We start from the raw sequence: 13,545 nt of genomic DNA on the forward strand, positions 1-13,545 counted from the left end.
GTTAAGAAGGCATACGGGATGCTTGCCTTTATTAGCCGTGGCATAGAATACAAGAGCAGGGGGGTTATGCTTCAACTGTATAAAACACTAGTTAGGCCTCGGCTAGAGTACTGCGTGCAGTTCTGGTCACCACATTACAGGAAGGATGTGATTGCACTAGAGAGGGTGCAGAGGAGATTTACAAGGATGTTGCCTGGGATGGGGAATTTTAGCTACGAGGAAAGATTGAATAGGCTGGGGTTGTTTTCTTTGGAACTGAGGAGACTGAGGGGAGATTTAATTGAGGTGTATAAAAGTACGAGGTGCCTAGATAGAGTGGATAGGAAGGACCTATTTCCCTTAGCAGAGGGGTCAATAACCAGGGGGCACCGATTTAAAGTCATTAGGCCACACCTGGAGCACTGTGAGCAGTTCTGGGCACCACACCTTAGGAAGGATATATTGGCCTTGGAGGGAGTGCAGCGTAGGTTTACCAGAATGATACCCGGGCTTCAAGGGTTAAGTTACGAGGAGAGATTGGACAAACTATGGTTGTATTCCCTGGAATTTAGAAGGTTAAGGGGTGATTGTAAGGGGTTTTCCTTGCGAGATTTCCCTGAGGTTTCTCTCTCTCGAGGCCTCTCTCTCTTGCACAGTAAAACCTTGAGTGGTTCGACCCACTCGCCCCTTAGATTCTATACTCTGGTCTTAGGCGCAGGAACTAGAATGTAGAGAAAACTCTTGTAGACCAAGTTTGATGAAACAAAATGAAATTTTATTGCATATGGAAAAATATCAAATCAAATGCAAGCAGATAAGGGAGTACATGGGAGGGAAAAACACACAAACAAATCATAACGACACAGTACTAACTAAAGGCAAATACAGGCATCTTATATTCTACAAAGATCATCATGAAATAAGGAAACACACGGAACATCGAGGGACAACAACTCATGTTAATTGTACCCTTAAATCCACCCCCTTATTAAACCTATCTAGATCTGATTGTGAAGGGCCAGAAACATGCTCACCAATCCCACTAGGAAGTGCAAGGTTTTGAAAACGAGTCTGTGTTTGGTCCTTTCAGGCGTTTCGACTCCACGTGGATCGTGGAGCCCCTGCGAGCTGCGCCACACCTCTCTCCTGAGGTGGGGGTCGGGGGCGGCTGGACACCGGCGGGCCTGGATGTCGGCGGGGTCGAGGATCGTCGGCTCGACCCTGGTTAGAGGAGCCTTGGGCTGGCTTCCATCGCTTCTTCAGTTTCTTTTCTCCTCTCCCGAGCCGGGGTGGCTGGAAGGTTTCTTCGCTTGGGACCTTTATTTTTTTTTGACTCTTCTCCCAAGTTGGGTCGATGGCCTCTCGTTCCGGCAACGGCCCGGGGATGGTCGATGATCTCCCGATGTGCTTCCCCGGGGCGGAACGCCGGCTTCGAGACGGCCTTCTCGATGTTGGCTTTCTTCTTCCTCCTGCGATTGCCTGCTTCTTCTTCTGGCTGTCCGGATTCAAACTCGACACAAGTTGCCACGGTCTCCAAGCTTGCAACTGTGTTCCAGCTCGACTCGCTTCTGTGTTCAAGCTCAAGTTCGCCAACTCTAACCCCCTTCAACTGTAACTCCAATTATACCTTTTCTTCAGAGGCTTCACTTCGCGCACAAAATCAGGTTAGTCTTTGTTTAACTTTTGGCAGGCTGGGAGCACAGTGGGGTAGTCATTATATTTTAAAATGTCTCAAACGGCTGGTAAAAGGCCCATTTCTGGTCTGGAATTACCTCCATTGTTTTGAATGTCCTGCTGATCTCGTTATCCAGTCCTGGGTGCTGTTCTCATGAATATGAAATTGTCCCCTTTTGTCTGGGTCAACATTTTGATGGCCTCTGTCTCCAGGCCGATCTTGACTGGATCTGCACCTAATCCATATGCATACGTGTGGGTCTGGTTTCGTTCTCTCAGGAACGGCTTCCAGAACTTGCTGTAGGTTGAATCCACAAAGCTGTCTGAGGTTTCGCAGGAACCATTTTAAAGTGTCCCAATAAGCTGGTCACATGGTATGGCGGCCATTTTGTATGCCCATTTTTCTGGGCTTCTTTTAAAACAGTTTTTAAAATCATGGCCTCTTCTGCCATTTAACCCTTATTAATACAAAGTCCAATTTTGCGAATCCTACATGATCTGATGGAAGTTTTCAAGATATTAAGGGGAACAGATAGGAGAGAGAGAGAAACTATTTTGTTAGATCCGTGTGTTAATGGAGACACGGAATGCAGGAGTTGATTTAACAAGTGTTTACTGAACAAAGTCTGGAGGTGAACTAACTACACAAGACGCTATACCGGCTTATATACCCAAGTGGTCACTACTGGTACTACAGTATACAGGGGCTTCAAAAACATAGTTCCTCTTAAAGGTACATACACTACAATTCCTCCCCTTTTAGATAAATAGTACATAACATTTTAAGTAATCATTAAATAACATTTTTACAAGAACAATAATATACACATTTGCTGAAGTTAATCAATTACAAATTCAGTCTCTCTGGAGGCTTCCTGACTCGGTCCGGATAACACCTCGGTGGTGTAGTAGGTTCTTTTGGCAAGGTCGATTCGGCTTCAATGTCAGTGTCAGGTTCATCTGGTTCCAGTATCACCGGATTGGAGGTAGATACTATGGGTATCTCTGTTTCATCACTAGGCGTATAGAGTTGTGGTGTAGGTTGTCCTTTTTCGGATGACTCTATGATCTGGTCAGCATGGCGCCTTATTATGCTTTCTCCAATGTCCACGGTATACATCAGCGGTCCTAGTCGTGTGCAAATAGTTCCAGGCTGCCATTTCTCAGTACGGTAGTCCCGGGCCAAAACTGGTTGACCTATCTGGAAGGTTCTAGTTGGCCTTTCATTCATGCTTTGAAATTGCTGGTTCTCTACGTCCCTTCTGATGTTTGGCTTGACCAAATCCAGCCGGCATCTTAGTCTTCTATTGAAAAACATCATGGCGGGGGTTTGGTTTGTAACCACATGTGTTGCATTCCTGTACGCAAACAAGAAGTTATCTACCTTATGTTGTAGATTTATGTCTTCATTACCCATGGCCTTTATGGCCTTCTTGAAGGTCTGGACAAACCTTTCAGCCAATCCATTGGTGGCGGGATGGTATGGGGCGGACGTGTAGTGCTTAACCCCATTGTTTTTTAAGAACTTCCTGAATTCTTCGGATACAAATTGCGGTCCATTATCAGAACAGATCTGTTCAGGCAGCCCATTCCTGGCGAATATGGTCCTTAATACTGTGATGGTTTTTTCCGTGGTGGTGGAGGACATCTTTATTACCTCCGGCCACTTGGAGTGTGCATCCACCGCAATTAGGAACATTGAGTCCATAAATGGACCAGCAAAGTCGATATGTACCCTTTGCCATGGAGATGAGGGCCACTCCCATGGATGTAGAGGGGCTTGTGGTGGGGCGTTTTGGACCTTCTGGCATCCTAGACAGCTCTTGGTCATTTCTTCGATGTCTCCATCGATACCTGGCCACCACACAAACGCTCTGGCTAATTTCTTCATTTTCACTCCACCCAGATGCCCCTCGTGAAGCTCCTTTAGCACTCTATCCTTGAGTTTGGGTGGAATCACCACTCTGGATCCACATATCAAGGTTCCTCGGCACACTGACAGCTGTTCTCTTCTTTGCGAGAATGCTGGCAACAGTGGTTCGCCATGTGCTGGCCATCCCTTCACCGTTAAATCGTAGACTCGTGAGAGAGTCGGGTCATTTCGCGTTTCCTTTTCAATGGTAGAATTTGTCACCGGTAGACATTCCACTATGGTCAAGTGGAACATCTCCACTGGGTCCACTGTAGGCGTCTCTTCCACCATTGGCAATGGTAGGCGCGATAACCCGTCAGCATTCCCATGCTGTTTTGTTCCTTTGTATTCTATGTCATATTGGTGTGCCCCTAGGAAAAGGGACCACCTCTGTAGCCTTTGCGCTGTCATAATGGGAACGCCCTTTTTAGGGTTGAATATGGAGACGAGGGGTTGATGGTCAGTCAACAAGGTAAATTTTTGTCCGTGTAGGTAATGGTTGAATTTCTTCACCCCCCACACCAGGCTGAGTGCCTCCCTGTTGATCTGGGCATAGTTACGCTCAGCTGAGTTCAATGAACGTGACGCAAAAGCTATCGGCCGCTCCGAGCCATCAGGGAATCTATGCGATAATACCGCTCCCACGCCGTAAGGGGATGCATCGCACGCCAGTCTGATTGGCAGTGATGGGTTGTAATGAGCCAACACTTCCCTGGACGTGATCAAGCCTTTGCATTTATGGAAGGCACGTTTACAGTCTTCGCTCCATTTTCAAACTACTCCCGTTTGTAGCAGTGCGTTAAGCGGGTGCAGAACCATCGACAAGTTTGGTAAAAATTTATGATAGTAATTTACTAATCCCAGGAACGACCTTAATTGTGAGACATTTTCAGGCGCTGGGGCCTTTACGACCGCTTAATTTTTTCAGGTGACTTATGCAACCCTTCTTCGTTAATGACATGGCCACAATATGATATTTGTTTCTGGAAAAATTCGCACTTGGGGCGATTTGCTCGTAGGCCCCGTTCTCTTAGCCTCGTGAGCACCTGCTCCAAGTTGGCAAGGTGCTCGTTGTCGTTTTCTCCTGTTACAAGGATGTCGTCTAGGTAGCATTGAGTCCCCGGAATCCCTTGCAGGACTTGCTCCATAGCTCTTTGCCAGATAGCCGGAGCTGATGCCACTCCGAAAACCAGTCGATTGTACTGGTACAGGCCTTTGTGTGTGTTTATCGTGAGATACTTTTTAGAGGCCTCCTCAATCTCCATCTGTAGATATGCCTGTGCTAAGTCAATTTTGGTGAAACGTTTCCCTCCGGATTGTGAGGCGAAAATATCTTCTATCCTCGGAAGAGGATACTGTACCATGTGAAGAACCGGGTTTACAGTCACCTTGAAGTCCCCACAGATGCAAACTTTTCTCTGTTCTTCAGATTTATCATTATTCAACGTTTTCTTCATGACCGGGACGATGGGTGTTGCCCACTCGCTCCAATCTACCTTGGATAACACGCCTGCTTTTTCCAAATTCTCCAGCTCTGCCTCGACGGCTGGACGAATTGCGTATGGCACCGGCCTTGCTTTAAAAAACTTGGGAATTGCCGCATCTTCCACTTTTATTGAGGCGGTGGCGCCTTTCAGGGTTCCTAGTTCCTGTTGAAACACTTCTTTGGCGTTAGCCAAGATTTCTTTTAATCATCCAGGTATGACGTCATCATCGTTTTTTTTCTTACTGGTCACCGTCAGTGCCTGAATGGAGTGCCAGTCTAAACGTATCTTTCTGATCCATTCACGTCCCAACAACGGTGGACCACCATCTTGCAGAACGTATAAATACAACTTCTGTATTTCCTTGCCGTTGTGTACAACAGGCACCCTTATTTTCCCTCTGGGGTATACTTTCTGCCCCGTATATTTCTTCAAGACAATGGATGTGTCTTTCAAAGGTATATGCGGAAATAGCCGCTCGTAATCCCGTCGATTCATGACTGTCAGAGCTGATCCTGTATCTAGCTCCATTTTGACTGGGGACCCCGCTATCGTGAGGGTAACCCAAATGGTCTGGTAATCTTCTTTGGCAATTACATTATGTAATTTGAGACAGCTTAGTCTCTTGTTTCCGGAGTCGCTATCGCTCTTCTGGTCGTCGGAGCTACTGTCCGTCATCATTTGTACCTTTCTGTACTTTTCCTTATTGACCTTTTTACTGTCAGTGGATTTCTTTCCAGATCTGCATACACGTGCAATGTGTCCCATCTTTCCGCATTGCCTGCATGCTTTGTCCTTGAACCAGCAGTCCTTCTGGTCATGGGTGGATCTGCCGCAGCGATAACATCTCTCGAAACCCCGTGTCATTTCATGGGTGCCGAAGTCCTGTGGCTTTTGCTGTATCTCTGCAGCTCCTCTTGCTGCTGCTTCGTATGATACAGCCACACTGAAAGCCTTGTCCAGTGTTAAATCTTTCTCAGAAAGTAGTCTTTTCTGTGTTCCTTCACTTAGGAGACCGCAGACGAATTTGTCTCGTAGAGAATCTGCCAGTCCTGCCCCGAATTGGCAGTGCTTTGACAGCTTTCATAATTCGGTGAGGTAATCAGCGTTACTTTCATTCTTGTGCTGATTCCTCCTGAAGAATTTGAATCGTTCCGCTATCAGCAGCGGTGTTGGGTTTAAGTGCTCCTGTAAGGTATCAACAATCTCATTAAAATTCTTGTCCATCGGTTTGGCTGGAGTGATCAAGTTTTGTAACAGCCCGTATGTCCTTGCGCCCATCAGATTTAGAAGTACCGATGCCTTTTTATCATCCGCTACTTCATTCGCCTTGCAATATACCTCCACTCTTTCCACATATGTGGTCCAATCTTTTATATCACTATCGAAAGCAGTAATATTGCCAGTCTTCGGCATCTTGAAAATCTAAACTGGCGCTTCCCGTGCTTTTCCTCCGTCCCCGATGGATCAAAACGGCGCCTCCCGCGCTTTTCTTTCTTCCCCACCGAGTTAAGATGGCGCCTCCCGTGCTTTCCCGCCGCTGCCACTGCTGCCAACGCTGTTCTCCGCGATTCCTGTTGCGACCTGCAGCTTTTCGCGGTATTTCTATTTTTTTTTTAGATATCGCTTCAATAGTTTCTCCGTTACTTGGAGAACCGTTCCCGTCGTGGAGCGGACCCTCTGGGACTTTCCCCTCCCTCTGCTCGGTCCGAACGCCGACCTGCTTTGCAGCACCGGCCGCGCCCTGAGTGCTCCACCCTCCCTCTCTCTTTGCTTCTGCTTCCCGACTCACTGCCCAGCCCCGTTGCAGAGCCACCCGATCGAGCTCTAGCCCGCCGCAGCCCAGGAAGGATCAGTACACTACCTGCCACCAGCCGGTTTAGCTGGGGAAACCACAGACTGGAGACCAAGCCTGGCCCTCATTTTCGAGTTTCTTCGAGTTATTTTTTAATTTTTAATTTTTCTTCTTGCTTCTGGCTTCGACCTTCGTCTGAGGAATCGATCCCCTTGAGGTGCTGCCGAATTGCAGGTAAGTTCGTTTCTAACTCGTCGCCACTGTTAGATCCGTGTGTTAATGGAGACACGGAATGCAGGAGTTGATTTAACAAGTGTTTACTGAACAAAGTCTGGAGGTGAACTAACTACACAAGACGCTACACAGGCTTATATACCTGAGTGGTCACTACTGGTACTACAGTATACAGGGGCTTCAAAAACATAGTTCCTCTTAAAGGTACATACACTACATATTTCTGCTGGTTGGGGAGTCTAGGACTAGGGGACATAGTCTAAAAATTAGAGCCAGACCTTTCAGGAGTGAAGTTAGGAAACACTTCTACACACAGAGGGTGGTAGAAGTTTGGAACTCTCTTCCGCAAACAGTAATTGATGTTGGGGGTCAATTGTTAATTTTAAATCGGAGATTGATAGATTTTTGTTAACCAAAGTTATTAAGGGATATGGGCCAAAGGCGGGTATATGGAGTTATGGCACTGATCAGCCATGATCTCATTGAATGGTGGAACAGGCTCGAGGGGCTGAATGGCCTCCTCCTGTTCCTATATTCCTATGTAATTGTTAGAAGGATTAGAGGGGAGTTGAGGAGAACTTTTTTCATCCAGAGGGTGGTAGGGGTAGGGTTGCAAAGGGCCGGAAATTTTCCATGGGAAGTTTAGCTTGGGAATTTGGGGAATTTTGCCCCAAAAAAGCACATGCTAGCATAATATTGTTTTTTTTGTATTTCTTTCATTTTTTTCACAGGTCCTCTCTTAAAATTACCAACAGAGATGGAATCTTAATTATTAAGGAATGTCTTAATCATTATATGTTTATCTTCTTACTTGGCTTGTTTTAATAATTACAAGTTTTGTGTGTGACTGTGAAGAAATGTATCCTGATTGGTTGGATGAGTGGATGAGCGATTAGCTCCCTCTATTGGTGATGTAGCGTCGTGCGTGCACAGGTCATGCTTCCATCACATGGAGCATCAGGAAAAATTTACTCACCCTATTGCAATCGTGCTGATCGACCACTGTTCGACACAGAGACGAATGCCCTTTATTTCTCTGCATAGAACAATGCCACGTTTACCGTCAGATGTGTGGAAGCATTTTACCCCAGGCATTAAAGATGGATAGACTGTGCGCATGTGCAAACACTGTACAAAGCCATATGTAAAGAAGGCCACAAAGATGCAGCAGCATTTATCCAAATGCAACAACTTCACTCAAAGCTCACAGCAGTCAGCCCAGAGTTCCTCTGCTTCCACGCAACAAGATGATGTTTCACATTCAGCATTAGGCTCCTTAACATCAGCAACTCCTGGCCCACTTGGAAGGTTCTTTGATACAATGGATAACCACAGCCAGAAGAATGCAGATGAGTGCCTTGCTCGAGCTGTATATGCGACAGGCTCACCCCTCATGCTCACAGCCAATGTGTACTGGAAGAGATTTTTCAATGTTATTCGCCCTGCATACTGTCCTCCCACCAGACATGCTTTGTCTACTTATTTGCTGGAGGCTGAGTATAACAGAGTCCAAGGAAAGCTCAAAGAAACGATAGCGATGGCAGACTGTGTTGCAGTTATCTCAGATGGGTGGTCAAATGTACGAGAGGAGGGCATCATAAAGTACATCGTCTCCACTCCTCTCCCAGTGTTCTTCAAGAGCACAGACACGAAGGACAACAGACACACAGGCACATACATTGCTGATGAGCTGAAAGCGGTCATCAACGATCTTGGATCACAAAAGTCTTTGCAGTAGTTACTGACAATGCTGCGAATATAAATCTGCTTGGGCTCAAGTGGAGGAGGCCTACCCTCATATTACGTCTACTGGGTGCGCAGCTCATGGGCTCAACCTGCTCCTCAAGGACATCATGGGTTTGAGAACCATGGAAACACTGTACAAGAAAGCTAAGCAAGTTGTTAAGTATGTCAGGGAAAAACAGGTAGTTGCAGCAACCTACAACTCCAAGCAAACGACAAAGAACAAGAACACCACACTGAAGCTGCCCAGCAACATTAGATGGGGTGGTGTTGTCATAATGTACAACAGCCTTCTGGAGGGTAAGGAGTCGCTGCAAGAAATGGCAATATCCCAGTCTGGGGATATGGAAACCACCATCAAGAAAATACTACTGGATGATATGTTCTGGGAGAGAGTGGTTAACAGCCTTAAACTACTCTCACCAGTAGCATCTGCAATTGCTCAGATTGATGGAGATGACGCTGTCTTGTCAGATGTTCTCAGGCTTTTTGCTGCTTTAAAAGAACAAATCGGCATTGCCCTACCCACATCCCTGCTGCTCAAAGCAGAGGAGAAGGCAATTGTTCAATTCATACAGACAAGTCAAGAATTTTGTGTCAAGCCGATTCATGCTGCAGCATACATGCTGGACCCAAAGCATGTTGGGAGACCAATACTTTCTGGAGAACAGATCAACAGCGCTTACAGTGTGATTTCTACCCTCTCACGCCATCTCAATCTGGATGTGGGCAAAGTGCTGGGGAGTCTGGCAAAGGTCTCTACCAAGCAAGGTCTTTGGAATGGGGACGGGATATGGGAATCATGCAAGCATATCAGTGCACATACCTGGTGGAAGGGACTTTGTGCATCGGAGGCCCTGTCACCCATTGCATCGGTGATACTCCAAATCCTACCTTCATCAGCGGCCTCTGAACGAAACCGGTCACTTTTTGGGAATAGAGAGTGGAGAAACTGGTGGCTATCCGGGCGAACCTACAACTTATTGCGCCAGATACAGAAGTGTCCACCACACAGCTAGACAGTGACACAGAGGAGGAAATGGACACGTCAGAGCCAGAGTCAGAGAATCAGGAGGAGCAATGATGAGTAGAAGACTCACAAGACTCACGAGTAGAAGACTCAAAGGGACAAAATAAAGACAAATTACAGGCTAAATAAGCTGACGCTCTTTTTATTTTATTTTAGATGGGTCTTTTTTGTGGGGGTTCAATAAAGTTCACAATTATAACCTAAATAAAGTTTTGAAAGCCTGTTTTTATTTGTATGGAACAGTATGTCTATTTTGATGACAAAGATAATATAAGGGTCAGAGACAAAAACCATCAGTGTGCAAAAAAACTCAAAATTCCCATAAATTCCACAAATTCCCATAAATTCCCAAAAATTCCCATGGAAAGTTTCCTCTTTTAAAAATTCCCAGAATTTTGCAACCCTAGGTGGGGGTCTGGAACTCACTGCCCGAAAGGGTGGGAGAGGCAGAAACCCTCATCACATTTAAAAATGGTGTGGAGATGCCGGTGTGGGACTGGGGCGGACAAATGTAAGAAATCACACAACACCAGGTTATAGTCCAACAGCTTTATTTGAAATCACAAGCTTTCGGAGCGCTGCTCCTTCGTCAGGTGAAGTGGAGAGATGCATAAACCGGGATCTTGGGTTCATGTCACGCTACATAAGAACATAAGAACATAAGAAATAGGAGCAGGAGTAGGCCAATCGGCCCCTCGAGCCTCCTCCGCCATTCAATAAGATCATGGCTGATCTGATCCTAACCGTCAATCTACTATCACAGAACCATCTCCTGAACCTAACAGAATTAGACACACGAAATAGGAGCAGGATCAGGCTACACGGCCCCTGGGCCCGCTCCGCTACCCACAGGGCCATGACCGATCCGAACCTAGACTTATGTCCAAATTCCTGCCTGCTCCCCGTAACCCTTAATTCCCTTTACTTCTAGGAAACTGTCTATTTCTGTTTTAAATTTATGTAATGATGTAGCTTCTACAGCTTTTTGGGGCAGCATATTCCATGGACCTACCACCCTCTGAGTGAAGTAGTTCCTCCTCATCTCAGTTTTGAAAGAGCAGCCCCTTATTCTAAGACTATGCCCCCTAGTTCTAGTTTCACCCATCATCGGGAACATCCTCTCCGCATCCACCCGATCCAACCCCTTCACAATCTTATATGTTTCAATAAGATCGCCTCTCATTCTTCTGAACTCCAATGAGTAGAGTCCCAATCTACTCAACCTCTCCTCATATGTCCATCCCCTCATCCCCGGGATTAACCGAGTGAACCTTCTTTGTACTGACTCGAGAGCAAGTATGTCTTTTCTTAAGTATGGACACCAAAACTGTATGCAGTATTCCAGGTGCGGTCTCACCAATACCTTGTACAACTGAAGCAATACCTCCCTATTTTTATATTCTATCCCCCTAGCAATGAAAGCCAACATTCCATTGGCCTTCTTAATCACTTGCTGCACCTGCATACTAACCTTTTGAGTTTCGTGCACCAGGACCCCCAGGTCCCTTTGTACTTCAGTGCTTTCAGTTTCTTGCCATTAAGATAATAACTTGCTCTACGATTTTTCCTGCCAAAGTGCATAACCTCACACTTTGCAGTATTGTATTCCATCTGCCAAATCTCTGCCCACTTACTTAGCCTGTCTATGTCCCCTTGCAGGTTTTTTATGTAACCCCACCTGACGTAGGGTCATCCAGACTCGAGTCGTCGTTGGCTTGTTCTCTCCACACAGATGCGGCCGGACCTGCTGTGATTTCCAGCAAAGAAAATGTTTTTGTCTGTTTTCTTGTTTTTCATACAGACCCCAGCATCTGCAACATTTGACCCCTTGTGACCCCACCTCATTGTTCTTTGATGTAATGTTTTCCTGACTGACCTGTTTGGACACCATTTACATCTTTGATTGCTGTGATTATCTCTCTGCCGAGGTGTGATAAATGGCAGTTAGAAAGATTACCTGTAAACATCTGACATTATTCTCTGACTATATAATCTGTGTCTATAGGCATCTCTCCACTTCACCTGACGAAGGAGCAGCGCTCCGAAAGCTTGTGATTTCAAATAAAGCTGTTGGACTATAACCTGGTGTTGTGTGATTTCTTACACATTTAAAAAGTACTTGGATATGCACTCAAAGTGCCGTAACCTACAGGGCTACGGACCAAGAGCTGGACAGTGGGATTAGGCTGGATAGCTCTTTGTCGGCCGGCACAGACACGATGGACTGAATGGCCTCCTTCTGTGTTGTAACCTTCTATGATTCTGTGAGGTCTGCGTGGGAGTGGAGCGGAGAATTAAAGTGACAGGCGACCGGAAGCTTGAGGTCACCCTTGCGGACTGAACGGAGGTGTTCCGCAAAATGGTCATAGAAACATAGAAGATAGGAGCAGGAGTAGGCCATTCGGCCCCTTGAGCCTGCTCCGCCATTCAATGAGATCATGGCTGATCATCCAAATTCAGTCCCCTGTCCCTGCTTTCTCCCCATATCCCTTGATCCCCCTTAGCCTTAAGAAACATATTCAACTCCTTCTTGAATATATTTAATGAATTGGCCTCAACTACCTTCTGTGGTAGAGAATTCCACAGGTTCACCACTCTCTGGGTGAAGAAATTCCTCCTCATCTCTGTCCTAAATGGCTTACCCCTTATCCTTAGACTGTGACCCCTGGTTCTGGACACCCCCGCCATTGGGAACATCCTTCCAGCATCTAGTCTGTCTAGTCCTGTTAGAATTTTATAAGTTTCAATGAGATCCCCTCTCATTCTTCTAAACTCCAGCGAGTATAAGCCCAATCGACCCAATCTCTCCTCATACGTCATTCCTGCCATCCCAGGTATCAGTCTGGTGAATCTTCGCTGCACTCCCTCCATGGCAAGAACATCCTTCCTCAGATAAGGTGACCAAAACTGCACACAATACTCAAGGTGCGGTCTCACCAAGGCCCTGTACAACTGCAGCAAGACATCCTTGTTCCTGTACTGTTTCAGCCTCAGACAGATGTTAGGGAGAGGGATGGAGTCGGTGGCTAGGGAACGGAGTTTGCGGCGGGGACCGACAACAATGGCTTCAGCCTTCCCAATATTTAATTGGAGAAATGTTTGCTCATGTCGTGCAGGGGTCGAGAGAAGCGGTAGCGAGGTAGAGCTGGGTGTCGTCAGCGTACATGTGGAAACTGACGCTGTGTTTTCGGATGATGTCGCCAAGGGGCAACATGTAGATGAGAAATAGGAGGGGGCCAAGGATAGGTCCAGGACAGATTACAGGAAGCCAAGTGGGAGGAACATAAACATAGGGCCCATTAGGGACAAAAGTGGCAATCTGTGTGTGGAGCCGGAAGATGTAGGAGGGGTTCTAAATGAATTTTTTGCATCTGTTTTCACTATGGAGAGGGACGATGTAGACATAGAAATAGGGCGGGGGGACTGTGATATGCTCGAACATATTAACATCGAGAGGGAGGAGGTGCTAGCGGTTTTAGCAGGCCTAAAAATGGATAAATCCCCAGGCCCGGACGAAATGTATCCCAGGCTGCTGTGTGAGGCAAAGGAGGAGATTGCAGGGGCTCTAACACATATATTCAGAACCTCTCTAGCCACAGGGGATGTGCCAGAGGACTGGAGAACCGCTAATGTAGTACCATTATTCAAGAAGGGGAGTAGGGAAAAACCGGGGAACTACAGGCCAGTGAGCCTA

The sequence above is a fragment of the Somniosus microcephalus genome, unplaced genomic scaffold (assembly GCF_052327205.1).
Source record: "Somniosus microcephalus isolate GS21.2 unplaced genomic scaffold, FLI_Smic_1.0 unresolved_chr1, whole genome shotgun sequence".
Classification (NCBI taxonomy): domain Eukaryota; kingdom Metazoa; phylum Chordata; class Chondrichthyes; order Squaliformes; family Somniosidae; genus Somniosus; species Somniosus microcephalus.